This window comes from Pseudorca crassidens, chromosome 16, assembly GCF_039906515.1.
Source record: "Pseudorca crassidens isolate mPseCra1 chromosome 16, mPseCra1.hap1, whole genome shotgun sequence".
Classification (NCBI taxonomy): Eukaryota; Metazoa; Chordata; class Mammalia; order Artiodactyla; family Delphinidae; genus Pseudorca; species Pseudorca crassidens.
Window position 1 is genome coordinate 38,555,800 of NC_090311.1, and position 14,941 is coordinate 38,570,740.

The window sequence follows — 14,941 nt, forward strand, 5'->3', positions numbered from 1 at the left end:
TAAATCCATAAAAAGAGTCCATCCAGACCTATTTTTATTTCCTGTCCTCAAGCCACTGGCTAACAAGAAACTTCCCCCCGTCTCGCAGAAGGAAGGCACGTTGATATCCTTTGCTCAGGACACATCAAAAACAATTGGAAACCGGAAAATAATGAAAGAATCACTAAATGATTTGGAATTGGAAAGCAGATTTGGTTGCTATCATCTTTAAGCCAGAACTGTCCTCTGTTTTTGGCATTCAACGCTACTTGATTTGGGACCTTTTCCTACTTCCTCGCGTTGAAGTCTTGGACAAGTTTTTGACCTTGGACAATTTTCTGACCTTGGACAAGTTATATGACCTGTTTGGGCCCAGTGTCTGCATTTGATAAATTGGTGATCCTAACCTTTCCCTGCTTGCAGGGTTCTTACAGGATTAAATGTGAAGACATTTCATGATGTCTGACAATCATAGTTATTGACATTGACATATTATTTTGTATTTATCAGTGAGGATGCAAGAAGGCCTTATCACATAGTCTTATAACAACTTTTTTTAGATATTTTATTTCCTCTCCCTCTCAAGTAGCAGATTAGAAAGTTCCCTTTTTGAAGAGTGTTCTCATTTTGGCCCCCGCTTTTTTGAATGTACTTATGATAGAATTAGATATTCATGCAGGTGTGGTGTATCGTTTGAAGGTGACATTATCATAGGTTCCTCAATAATTTTTGGTGGTAATTTGCCTTCTGTATCTGTGACTTTCTCTGAGGGACATCATGTTCTTTCGATTTCCACACTTGCAGTGACAAGGCATTCAAAGTGGATAAAACAAGTTAACATGTCAGAAATTTACACCTTGTGAAATTTAAGGATTTCTTTTGAAATTTCTCCTTTGAGGTACAGAAAGATGAGTACGCCTAGTTTACACGTAACAGAACCATTCAACTTTTTGGTAATTCAGCAGAAAGACTTGATGGAATTTGAATTACTTGGTTCTTTTCTTATAATGATTCATGGGCAAAGACAATACAATATATTCTGTATCCAATTACAATGGCTTCTTTTCTGTGAACATTTTCCTTTTTGTTTTTGGTGTCTGCATACAGGCTGTAAAGAGGAACAGCTTTGCGTCACCTACTGTTTAACTTTGTGCACTATACTTTGCTTTGAGACTTAATATCCTTATCTGTCTACAGGCAGATAAGATATGCTGTCTTCAGAGCAATTGGAAGATCAAATGAGATGATGCGTCAGTAACTTGGTCTAGCTTGTTAGACTAGTAGTAGACTAAACATACTTGTTTGGTAATTATCTTTATTTTATAGGTGTTTTTATACCTATAGAAAGGAGGTCCAAACTCCCTTGTCCCCCTCCCCCCTTCCCTCTGCTCCTGCTTCTCACATGTCACTTCCAACCGTACATACCTCCTGGACAATAGGAAGAAAGGCCCTTTCCCTGCTATTTATATCATAAAACACCTTCTGTTTCCTGCGGTCTCTGGAGACCCTGCAGGTTGACTTCAAACAACCATGCAACCAGTCAAAACATCTTCCTCAGACACATCAACATCTTTCTGAAATAATATCTTCTTGCAGTATGTGACTACTTGCTTCTCTTGCATTTTATTTTGGTCCAGATGCAGAGATTCTTAGACTCTCAGACAGATCCTTGATCCAATAGGCAAAACTAGTGTGTGGTGTTCAAAGTCATGGCAGTGGTGATCTTTGGGGAGAGTGGTGGTTACACATATGTGTTCACTTTAGGAAAATTAAGCCACTCAAGATTTCTGTAGTATAAAATATATTAATACAAATGTTTATTAATTTTTTAAAAGGGTACTTTTTCGCCTCTTTCTGCAGGTACCGTAATTCACATGTATATTCACATTTATATTGTCAAAGGGCTATATTTCATTTTTAGTTGAGAAAGTCTTTTGTGAAATTCAATGAGGAAGCATTTCTAAGCTTTTAAGATGAGGTGGATTAAAGTCTATTTATAAGCTCTTTGATCATAAACATTTATATGGTGTGTAGTTTATCCCAGGATACTGAATATAAACATGTTGCTACCTTTTTTACTCCTTTTTTACGTAATTCTTATGTTTTGAAAACATGCCTTCATGCTTCTTTATCTTTCTCTGTATTGTCAGCGGTTATTTAGCTGAATGGTGAGAAGATAATTTATAAAATATATGATTCTAGAACTCGTGATACCGTTAGTTACACTTGGAATGCAATTTTTTATTGGCTTGACTTTACATACTTGCATCTGCATAGCTTTGCTTTGTAAAGCTTACTCTGAGTACCATGACAGCCAGAAATTAGCTGAGAAATGGGAAAGAACAATTTTTGCTATGGCTAGGGAACAAGAAGTAAATAATAGTTTAAGTTTTTTTTCTTATAAGCAGCTCATGACCAGAAGAATGCAGTTTAATTTACTTATTATTTTCTTCTAGATTGGAAGGAAGACTGATAAAGAAAAATAACGGGATTCAGGTAAATGGAATTAATTTCTTTACGTACCTTTTATGTTAAGTTTACATTTTTCGTGTTTTCCCATGAGAAGAACAAAACAATTTTTGTGGTCAACTTGAACATATAAGGAATGTTTTGGGGATATAGATGTAATAGTCAAGTACATACTTATACCATTTAATTAATCTAGTTACACATGTATATTTAATAATCACATTTATATAAAACATAATATTACAATTAATACTTCTTTCCTACTTCAGAATAATTTTCTTCCAACTCTTTACATACATATTTGATGTCAGTGTCTTCATTATTAGAGTCACATTTTTGAAGCATCCAGTACCATTTGCCAAGCATGTTATCATTTTAGTTGTTTGTGATACAGCACTTTTGGAATTCATGTATGGTGCTATAACTGGAAATTTTATTCCAAGCCACAAGAAAGTATTTGCATAATGTTAGAATAGTTGCTATTTTCACTCTTTCTGTGTAGATGAACATAGGAGATCTCCACTGTGTAACAGTTTGTAGATTTGCCTTGTTAAATATTCTTTCCTTCCTTTCTCCCTTCCTCCCTTCCATCCATTTATTCATTTATTTTATTTATTTTGAGATAATTGCATGTACATTGTTTAAAATTAAACTAGTACTGTAGCAGCCGTTCCCTGTTGTTCTTATACTCCCATTACTCCTTTACCCAAAGATGGTACTTTTCAACTCTTTTAGTTATATTTTCTACCTATTTCTAAATAGCGCACTGTGTGCATTTCTTGATTTCTTTTAAAATTTTAGACATACACATTGATTTCCTGCTGAGGATTTACCTCTCATACACAACTCTTTACCCTCAGTACACATCTACTCTTCCTGTCTCTTGCAGTCATGTTACAGTCTGTGGTTAAATACATATTTAATGTTTGCTTTATTATGACTATACTTTGTTTATGACTGAGCTTTGCAAGACATACTAAAATGTCTCAGGCCATTCTGCTTTCTAGTTGGTTGTATGTGAACTATTTTGTTTCTCTGGAAAATGTTTGACTCTTTTCTTTATCCCCAGAATTCTGAACTTTCATATTGGAACATATGTCTTACGGCTTGTTGATGTTCATGGTCCTTTCAATTCAGAAACTCATGTCCTCTAATTTGGAAATTTTTCTTATACTATTTCTTTGGTAATTTTCCTTTTCCTCCACCCTTTTCTCTGTTTTCTGTCAGTTTGTTAGTTGGATATTTGGACCTACTGGTTTGATTCTGTAATTTTTTAATGTCTATTTCTTAGCTATTTTCTAACTTTCTGTGTTGTTCTTTTTTTCTGAGAGGTTTTCTTAGTATTTTTTGAACTTCTAATTTCTGTCAGCATATTTTTAATTTCAAATTTAATTTTTTATTGGCCTCTGAATATTTCTTTAAAAAAATGGGAACCTGTTCTTATTTCATGGATACAATATTTTCTCTTTTCCCTTGAGAATATGAATTGAATTATTTTGCAGTTTCTGTCTGCTTTTTGAACTTTTCTTTTTCCTCTGTTTCCCCTTTTTATCAACTTGTTTTGGCCCCTGGTTTTATTTTATTTTGTTTTTAAAGATTTTTGGGGGGCTTCCCTGGTGGTGCAGTGGTTAAGAATCCGCCTGCCAATGCAGGGGACATGGTTTCGATCCCTGGTCTGGGAAGATCCCACATGCCACGGAGCACCTAAGTCCGTGAGCCACAACTACTGAGCCAGCAAGCCACAGCTACTGAAGCTCGTGAGCCTAGAGCCCATGCTCCGTAACAAGAGAAGCCACCACAATGAGAAGCCCGTGCACCGCAACGAAGAGTAGCCCCTGCTCGCAGCAACTAGAGAAGGCCAGAGCACAGCAACAAAGACCCAACACAGCCAAAAATAAATAAAAAAATATATTAAAAAAAATTTTTTTTGATGAGGACCATTTTTAAAGTCTTTATTGAATTTGTTACAATATTGCTTCTGTTTTATGTTTTGGTATTTTGGCTGCAAGGCAGGTGGGATCTTAGCTCCCGGACCAGAGATCGAACCCACACCCCCTACGTTGTAAGGTGAAATCTTAACCACTCGACAGCCATGGAAGTCCCTTGGCCCCTGATTTTAATGTTAGAGGTTTTACTCAAATTAATGGTGAGACTTTAGTTGTCTGTTCATATTTGCGAGTGAGACTATAAAAAGTGGACTGGAAATTTGTTTACCTAGTGGACTTCACTATAGGCTTTTTGGACAGGAACCTGGACGTGTGAGTTACTGTCTCCAAGACATCAGAATCTGCAAATCTTTTTTCTTGGATCTTTCAGTTTCTCCAAAACGGAATCCTCTGTTCACTGTTTTGTGGGGTAAAAGCTGGCCTGTGAGGATTTGCGGGAGCCATGTGGGGGGAGGGGGCCAGACGTCTCACCATCCAAGCCTGTAATGCTGACTTCTTGATGCCTCTATTTCAACCTTATCTGATGTTTCTGAGTCTGAAGTCTTGCTGTATGGTTTTCTCCAGAGAGTAAACTGCTTCCTCTTACGGAAGTAAGGACGGTTAGGCTGGCTCTACTAGTTGGGGAGAAGATCTGGAGTTCTAACTCCTTTTTGGTTGTTGTTTAAATCAACACAAATGCATTACCTTGCAGTTCTGTAGGTCCGAAGTCTGACATGGGTCTTACTGGGCTAAAGTCAGGATTGTCTGCAGGGCTGCCTTCCTTCCCAGAGGAGAATCCATTCCCTCGCTTTCCCCAGCTGCATTCCTTGGCTCTCGGCCCCCCTCCTCCCTTTTAAAGGAGCAACAGCAGGTCAAATACATCTCATGTTGCATTTCTTTGACCTCCTGTCTGCTTACTTCTTTCACTTTTAAGGACACTTATGATTACATTGAATCTGTCTAGATAATCCAGGATAATCTCCTTAATTTTTTTACTGTGGTTAAAAACACAATATAAAATTTACCCTCTTAACCTTTTAAGTGTATAATATAGTAGTGTTAACTATATTCACATTGTTAAGCAGCAGGTCTCTGAAACTTTTTCTTCTTGCAAAACTGAAACTACACCCACTGGACAACTCTCCTTTTTCCCCTGCCCCAGCCTCTGGTAAACACTGTTCTATTTTCTAAGAGTTTGACTACTTCAGATGCCTCATATAAGTAGAATCTTATAGTATTTACTTTTGTGATTGGCTTATTTTACTTAGTGTAATGTCCTCAATCAAGGTTCATCCATGTTGTAGCATATGACAGGATTTCCTTTTTTTTTTAAAGAGTAAATAATATTCCATTATATGTATATACCACATCTTCTTTATCCATTCATCTGTTGATGGACATTTAGGTTGCTTTCACTTCTTGGCTATTGTGAATAATGCTGCAGTGAAGATGGTTGTGCAAATACCTCTTTGAGATCCTGCTTCCAGTTCTGGGCGAGGGGTAATACACCCAGAAGTGGGATTGTCGGATCATGGGGTAGTTCTATTTTTAACTTTTCGTAGAACCTTCATGCTGTTTTCCATGAAGTGGTTGCATCATTTTACATTACCACCAACAGTGCACAAGGGTTCCCTTTTCTCCACGCCAACACTTGTTGTTTTGGTTTTTGAGAGTGGTCATCCTCACAGCTGTGAGATGGTATCTCATTTGGTTTTGATTTTCATTTCCCTGATGATTAATGATGTTGAGGATACTTTCATATGCTTGTTAACCATCTGTACATCTTCTTTGGAGAAGTGTCTGTTCAGGTTTTTTAACAGGGTTATTTGGTTTTTGGTGTTGAGTTGTAGAAATTCTTTATATATTCTGGATATTAATCCCTTATAATATGTATAGTTTGCAAATATTTTCTTCTATTTCATAGGTTGCCTTTTCACTCTGATTGTTTCCTTTGCTGTACAGAAGTTCTAAAGTTTGATACAGTCTCATTTGTCTATTTTTAAAGCTTTTGTTGCCTATGCTTTTGGTATCATAGCCAAGAAATCGTTGCCAAATCCAGTGTCATGAAGCTTCCCCCTATGTTTTCTTCTAGCAGGTTTATATTTTCAGGTCTTACATTTAGGTTTTTAATCCATTTTGAGTTAAGTTTTATATGTGGTATAAGGCAAGGATCTAACTGCATTTTGTACAGACTTTAGTCAGCCTCCCTCTTCTCAGCTCCTTGCTGTCTTCTCCTGGGGACCAGAAGCTGCATGTCCTGAGCCTTTCTGGAGCATTCGGCTGGATTTTCGTTTGCTTCTCAAGCTTCGTTTGCTTCTCTTTCGTTTGCTTGCCTGTTCTGCTCTGCTCTGCTCTGCTCAGCAGTCATCTCTGCCTTCAGCTTCCAAAATGCCATTGATGTCTGTTGTCTTCACTAATATACTTTTCTGTTCTTTTTGTCCTTATGGATTTATATCTTTTGTCCTCTTTGCTGTAATTTTAATGGGGTTGAGAAGGAAGTAGAGATAAACAGACCTATTCCATTGGGCATCCATAATCCCCAAATCCATATTGCTTTTTAAAATGATATTTAAAAGACTTTTAAAAAATGATACCTCACATTTGCTATTGTTAGATCCTACCTCTGAAAATAATTGTTCAATCTATTTCTTTGCTTCTCTTTGTTAACCAGTTTCTGTCAAGGGACCTATAAGCATCCAAAGCTAGCATTAATTAAAGTTATTTTCCCAAACATTATTATTTAAAAAACCCAGATTTTTGTTTGTAATATGAGACAGTGAGGTCTTGAATATAAGGTGACACCCTATTTCCTGAGTTATACTTTTTTTTTTTTTTTTTGCGGTACGTGGGCCTCTCACTGTTGTGGCCTCTCCCGTTGTGGAGCACAGGCTCCGGACGCGCAGGCTCAGCGGCCATGGCTCACGGGCCCAGCCGCTCCGCGGCATGTGCGATCTTCCCGGACCAGGGCACGAACCCGTGTCCCCTGCATCGGCAGGCAGACTCTCAACCACTGCACCACCAGGGAAGCCCCCTGAGTTATACTTCTTTTAGGTGGGTGGAACCCTTGATTTATCTTTAGGTATATGCACTGTATGTTGGTATCATCAGAAGATGATGTTCTTTTATATAAATATATTTTACTCCGAAGCTTTTTAAAAAAAAATTAATTTATATTTGGCTGCGTTGGGTCTTCATTGCTGCGTTCTGGTTTTCTCTAGCTGTGGTGAGCAGGGGCTACTCTTCGTTGTGGTGCGCGGGCTTCTCATTGCAGTGGCTTCTCTTGTTGTGGAGCACAGGCTCTAGGCGCGGGCTTCAGTAGTTATGGCAGGCAGGCTCAGTAGTTGTGGCTCACGGGCTCAGTAGTTGTGGCACATGGGCTTAGTTGCTCTGAGGCATGTGGGATCTTCCCAGACCAGGGCTCAAACCTGTGTCCCCTGCATTGGCAGGTGGATTCTTAACCACTGCGCCACCAGGGAAGCCCACTCTGAAGCTTTAATTGAACACTTTTAAGCTAATGTAATGGCAAGAGAGTCCTTTTTGTTTGTTCTTAGTTAGTTTGTGACAGTGGCTTTCTATTGACTGTATTTGATTATTTACAAGGATAGTGCTATTTCTTACAGATAGGATAAAGGTTGGTTAAAATGGGAGATTGCTTGGTATGACTAGGTCCTTACGGACTATCAAGAGTAGTTTTTTGTTCCAAGAATTGTTTCCTCACAAAGTTTAGCCTGTTAGTTTTCTTAAGATAGGAACCCAGTTTGGTCCATGCAAATCCCTAGGATTTTTATCCTGGGGTCCAGGGATGGGCTTCAAAGAGTTGAAGATCCTCCTGAAATTTAAGTGGTAGTAGAATAGGCTTAGCTATCATCAGATATTCAATGATGAGGGGCTTGTGTGATCCTGAAAATAGTTGAGAACCCACTTCTAATACATTATTATAAAGAAAAAAATAGAATGTTGCTGATTAAAAGAAACACGATCAAAATGAAATGCCACCTTGCTAGATGCCATTAGATTCCACATTCTTTCACATGTAAGTACAAATGACCATAAATAGGGACTAAATGAACAACTTTCTTTGTTCCTTGTCAGATGCAAAACATTATCTCTATCTTCCTAGTTATGCACACACCCATTTACACACATATAACTATGAAAGGTATCATTCATGAGGGTAGTGTTTTAACCTAGAGAAATGACCACTTTTTTATCAGTCAACTTGTAAAGAGGGTAATTTAGGAGTTACCCTTTGTCTTCATAGTGAAACTGCTATACTTTATTTGTGAACATCAGTTATTTGTTACCAGTTAAAGATAGTAGATAAATATATAAAAGGAGAGATACCTCTCTGTGATAGAGGGTTACAGACTTTTGTTTTCAGTTAAGAAAAGATGGGATAAGTTTACGTTATGTATATTTTATGACAATTTTTATTAAAGATTGAGGAAAGAAAGAAAGAAAAAAAAAGAAAAAAAGATGGGGGTGACAAAAGATGGGGTGGGAGGTGGGGAAGGTCAGTTGTGAATTTTTGTTTCCAGTCTAATACTTGAAAACTTAAATGCTTTTCTTTATAGTGAGGTGTCCTGGATTGATAAGGTCTCTTTCAATGTAGGAATTTCATGATTCCATTTTCAAAGTGGTTAAGCTTAAATTGCTCTTCTATTCTAGGTACACCATTGAGTTCTTTGGGATGCACAAAAGTGTCTGGCTGAGAAGCTTATGAAATAGAAGACAAGACCCTGCCTCAGGAAGCGTACATGAGAATAATTTTAAAGGAACCCAGCGATAAATGCAAAACAGTAGCTGTTGGAGGTATGTCATGACTTAGAGCTTGGATTGAACCTAGTGTGGCACACTCTGTACTAAGTCAAGTTGAGCCATTCTCTGGGAACCTTCTTAGAGCAGAACCTCACCCTCTGGCCTCAGATACACTAGTGACTGTTGTTCTCTGAACTTGACTGTGTAACAGGATGTCACTCTTAACTCTTTCTTAAGCAACTCTGACTCAGCCCCTCTAGAGTCCTTCCTATTGCCTGGCATACAATAAAGATGACAGTAAAAAAAGGCAACATTTGACTATGGACAAATGAAAGCGATAGTAAATTTCTAGCCAGATACCTCACTGCTTTCTCTTCTGGGAATGGGGCAGTCAGTATCAAAGCTCAATGAATGTGTGTCCTTTGAATCAGCTGTTACTTACTGGCTTTTCTCTACCCTGTTTGACATCAAGGCCTTATCTGAGTCTGACTGGGTGGTAGCTGTATCTGATTCACTGGTTCCCTGTTAGTCATTGAATTTGACCTGCTTGTCTCCTTGACCCCTCAAGTTACAGTGTTAAGTGGTTACTTCATTTTCTTGCTTAGAGCAATAATTCTTTACTCCTCAACCAACTTTATCATCAAGGTCAGGGTAACGCATTATTTCACATCCTTCGACCTTCAGCGATGTCTGGCTTTTGATGCACTGGCTCCTTTTTTATGGCATAGCCTGTGCCATGTTGTGTGTCGTCTTGATCCTTCAGGCATTCTTTTTCCCAATCTACCAATATAGAACACTTTAAATATACCCTGTGCCAAATAGTTTATATCTTCGATCATCATACCGTCATGAGAACATTAAACAAGTCCCACTTTCTAGATGAGAATGCTGAGGTTCCAAGTGGTTGAATAACTGGCCTACTATTTCTCAGAGAGTAAGTGGCAGAAATGGGATTTATAGCATTTAACTAGTGTATTAAAATCAAGTATTTTCTAATTTTATAATTTCACTGAGAGTATATTATCGGTATGTGACATTATTAAAATATGCCCTCTTTCTAACATATGCTCTGACGTCTTTGTTGATACATTCTGAATTGATTATGAAGGCAGTATAGGAAGTATGAGTGGACTTTGATGTTTCTGATACAATCCTGTTGTGTCTGTGACATTTGTACCAGTACCCAGATCCTTTCAATATAGTTAGTGAAGATGATAAAGGCAAGGAATGATGAGATTTTGCTAGAAATCTTCTCATGTAGTTCACAAGCTTGTTTCAGAGTCTGAATCCTTTAAAATGTAGGACATCTATTCAAGTGCTTAGTCTTGGCTCAAGTGATCACTTTCAGTATGTATAGCTGGGAAGTTTCCCTGAAGGATGTGAGTTTTAAGTTTAAGTGAGTTTAAAAATAAATCGTATCGGGCTTCCCTGGTGGCGCAGTGGTTGAGAATCCGCCTGCCGATGCAGGGGACATGGGTTCATGCCCCGGTCCGGGAGGATCCCACATACTGCGGAGCGGCTGGGCCCGTGAGCCATGGCCGCTGAGCCCGTGTGTCCGGAGCCTGTGCTCCGCAACGGGAGTGGCCACAACAGTGAGAGGCCGGTGTACCGCAAAAAAAAAAAAAAAAAAAAAAGAATAAATCGTATTCACTTTTTGTTTTGTCCCCAATAGTGGGCAACATGAGTTGAAGATCTGTGTATAAAATCCTGGGAGGTTGGTGTGGTAACCTTCTTTGAAAGATGAATAACCTGAGGCTTGTGACATTATGAAACTTGCCCAAGCCCGTGCAGTTAGAGGATGGTAGAGCCAGAACTTGAACCTGGATTTGTCTGATTTCACGGACTGTGCTTTGGACAATTATGCTGCCTCACTGATTACACGGTGGTGACATTTAGATTGCAAATGTGGCCAAGGATTTTTTCCTGCTTTACATTAATACAAAGGCAGTCTTAAAGCAAACAGTTAAATAGGCCTCACCCTTACAGAGGCAGAGGCTTCTAGATAGCCTGGTGTAGTCACTGATGGGGTTGCATCCAAACAATGACAATTCTGTTAGGATGGACTGAAACCTGGGAGGTGTGCCTCCCCGGCTGTGTGTCCTTTCCCACACTGAGCCTAGTATGCTGCCGGGAGCAGTTAGGCTTGGCTCACCTGAGCTGTTGGTGAGCAGCTGTGCCTTCCAAAGCAGTTGTGGCTGGAGTTTGGCTACAGAATCACACAGCTCTTGCATTTGTATATGAGTCTCAAAATTTATGAAATATACAAACCTTAGAACTTCAGGTATATTGTACCAGTTTTACTAAAAGTAAAATTTCTTTTTGTTTTTAAATTTACTTTTTTCCTAATTCTAAACAGAAAATTTGATGAACATTAACAAGTTCAAACAACAAAATACAAACCACCACTCAGGTAGCTGCTGGTAATATTTTGGTGTGGATGCTGCCAGTTTTTTTCCTTACGACTACGTATACCTTGTAAAAAGTACAAAATTAGAATTACAGTGTTCTAGGTCTGTTTTTACTCAGTATAACTTCAGCGTTTTCCCCCTGTTTTTAAGTTTTCTTTTACAACATGCTAAAAAGTGGCTACAAAGTGTTCCATGTGGGTAATAACATAAGTTATTCCGTCTTATTATTAGGTAGACCTAATCCTCATTCAATTCAGTTAGTACCTCTCCAGATTAGGCCACAGTGGTAGGACAGAAGCATTAAAATAAACAAGAACTCCATAATTGCCACTAGTTTTTATATATCTTGTAAAATAACTAATGAGGGTTAAGATATGATGAGAAAACCCAGATCACTTCCTCTGTCACATTATACAGTGAACCTGACTTGTAAATTTCCCAGTACAAATGCATGAAGGGAGTACTGGAAATTTCCTTTTGACTTGTAAATTTTTAAACCTCCTTTTTCTTTCATTGAGGTAACCCATCTATGACAGGTAACTTCAGTTTTCCTGTGGTTAGAAGAAACTTCTCAAATTCTTATTTGCAGATAGGTTGGCGCTCCTAGTTCCGTAATGTACTTGATGCTTCATGTACTAGTTAACTAAACATTTTTTCCCCTCTTTTTTTTCGCAAGGAACCCCAGGCCTCATGAGTGATGCTGCTTTACAATCTCTTAACAAACATTCACCATGCAGTACAAATAGGGCTTCTCCTGAACTGAATTTCTGTGCTCCTAGGGGGTCAGAGTTCTCAAATGGTGATGACAGCCGAGATGGGTCGACATTTAATAGATGCATTCTACTTAGGCTGATACGAAGCCGGGACTATAATGTGTTGTTCCTTTTTATTCTTCTCTAAAGGCATCGCTGTTAAGTTAAATTATCATCATTATCGTTATATCATCATCCTCACCAGGCCAGTGCTTTTCAGACATGGTTCCTTATTGCCCTTGAAATTCCAACATACCTGGGAGTGGGTTACAGGTGAGGGAGGAAGGCAAGGCCTTTGACCACCTTCTTGTCTCATCAACCAACAGCTCTGCTTTTATATGTTTTATATAGTGAGCTTCCACAGAGTTTTGTTTAAAGAAAGTTTTGTTTACTTCCTTAAGGAAGTAAAGACTGAGAATCACTGTGGCGTAGTGAACCTACAGGAGGATGAAAAAGAGAAAGAAAATAGATGTTTGCACGGTATTACTTCCAGTGTTCATTATGCCTGCAATTCTCCTGCAGGGACACAATCCCTCTTGGGTTTGGTACTTAACCATAGGCCCTCCAGTTGCAATTCCCATAGACTGACCTGCTTTTAGGGCAGTGGTTTCCCTGGAGGTGCCTCAGAAGTTCTAAGGTTAGGAGAGATGGAGTGATAGCCTTACAGTCATTGGTGGTAGAAAGTAACTTTGGGTGATGGGGTCAGTGAATGGTACTAAGTATACCCCTGCAAGGTTAGCCCTGGGAGACTGGTCTCTATATTCTGGTTGATGTGGGTAGTGTGAGGGCATTCTTGCCATCAGAGTGATGTGGTGCGTGATATTGAGCCTGACAGTCTGTGAAATCTCCTTTATCTATTTCTAGATTCTTTTAGAACATTTTGGGTGGGCTGTCTTAAATTGTAGATTGATATTAATGAATCACAGAACTGACCCCTCTTGAATCAGGCACTTTAGCTATGTTTGTGCCACAGCTCAGTGGATTAAGTAAAGAATTTCCCTAAAGACCAGCTTGGTAATATTTTTTAAATAAAATTTTGCTCCTTTTCAAGTTTTTCTTTAGTGAGATATATTAAGTATGCTTATTTCATGCTGATAATTCCAGTATTCGAAGTCTTTTCAGATCTGATTTCATTTGCCTGTTTCTGTTGGTGCTCATTCATAGTATCGTATTTCCTTGTGTTTATGATTTATTGGCTGAACTCATGTTCCTTGTGATTTTTTTTTTTTTTTTTTTCCGGTACGCGGGCCTCTCACTGTTGTGGCCTCTCCCGTTGTGGAGCACAGGCTGCGGACGTGCAGGCTCAGCGGCCATGGCTCATGGGCCCAGCCGCTCCGCGGCATGTGGGATCTTCCCGGACCGGGGCGCGAACCCGTGTCCCCTGTATCGGCAGGCGGACGCTCAACCACTGCGCCACCAGGGAGGCCCCCTTGCAATTTTTATCTGTGTGAGTTCTTTAGGGTCAAGATTAAAGGTAGGTTTTCCCAGGGAGTATTTATGTTTGCTTCTGCCAGGTACCTGTAGGTACCATCAATCTAGACAGTCTTTAAATTAAATTCTCTACTTGAGCTTTCTTGAAGCATACAGTACGAATTTAGGCCACAAAACCACACGAGTACTAGTTGTTGGCTGTGAATTCTCAAGGGAGATTTTCCACCCAGACCACCGCCATGCCTCACCTCACCCCCCAAAAAGGTGCTGGGGATAAAAAGCATTTTCTCTTCTCTTTTGATGGAGCAAGTTTACTTCTCATTCATTGCCCATATCCTGAGGGTATAGTTCTGTAAAGTTCCAGTTTTATGCCAGGAGCTCTTAAACTCACCAGCTTGAGGAGTCTTGGTTTTATCTACTCTCTTGCTCCATGTAATCATTATAATAAGTTCAGGGTGACCAGGGTTCTGGTTTTGTTGCTTTCTTACTTCCCAGCTTTCCTACTTTTACTGTCTCTTACTTTATTGTCGCCTCACTGGTACATTTAAAAAGATGTTATATTTTCTTCTTTATTTTTATTTGGGAGGGTAGTTTAAGATATCTGTTGTGTCATTCTGCATAAGTGGAAGAATGAGTAGGTTTTTTGTTGAGTAGGTGCTTCTAATAGATGAGGTGGGAAGATATTTAGGGCAGAGCTCAAAAAATTATTAAAAATTTAGGTACAAGCCCAGCCTCCCCTTTTAATTTGAGTGTCTGCCGTGTACAGTTGGATTAGGTCAGGAATGAGGTGGAGAATAATTCCTTGTAATATGCTTTCTGAGTTGGTGGGGACTTTGATGTCTTTGACACATTATTTATTGAGATGAGATTTATTCTTGTTCATTGATTTGATTAATTAATTGTCCAATATTTTCCTATATCCTATAAGTTTACCCTTCTAGGAAAGATTCCTAAGTAACTCCCCCACTTTATGGGGGTTTATTTGTTACATTTTGTTATGTGATATCTGCCATAGGTCCACATGATGATGTCCTGAGAGGCTCTGGTGTATGTTGGTCCATTTATTCAATATTATTTCATTTGATTCTGAATTAGTGGAATATTGTTTGAAAGTGAAAATAGTTGCAATTAATATAATATTAATAATAATTAATATGCCAGTGATACTAAAAAGAAATCAGTCTCAAAAAGAAATTCTTAATGTTATGGTTTAAATGTA

The 14,941-nt window shown here is 38.7% G+C and overlaps 1 protein-coding gene across 11 annotated transcripts in view; it reads left to right on the plus strand.

Annotated features, from left to right (window-relative positions):
* Positions 1-14,941, plus strand: part of SGMS1 (sphingomyelin synthase 1) — a 290,636-nt gene that overhangs the window by 138,825 nt on the left and 136,870 nt on the right. For 9 of the 11 annotated variants that reach the window (XM_067710125.1, XM_067710129.1, XM_067710131.1 and 6 more), the window contains 2 exons: positions 2,436-2,475; positions 9,042-9,185. The gene's annotated coding sequence lies outside the window, so the exon portion shown is untranslated. The remainder of the gene's footprint in view (positions 1-2,435; positions 2,476-9,041; positions 9,186-14,941) is intronic. The other 2 variants (XM_067710132.1, XM_067710133.1) reach the window with 1 other exon arrangement.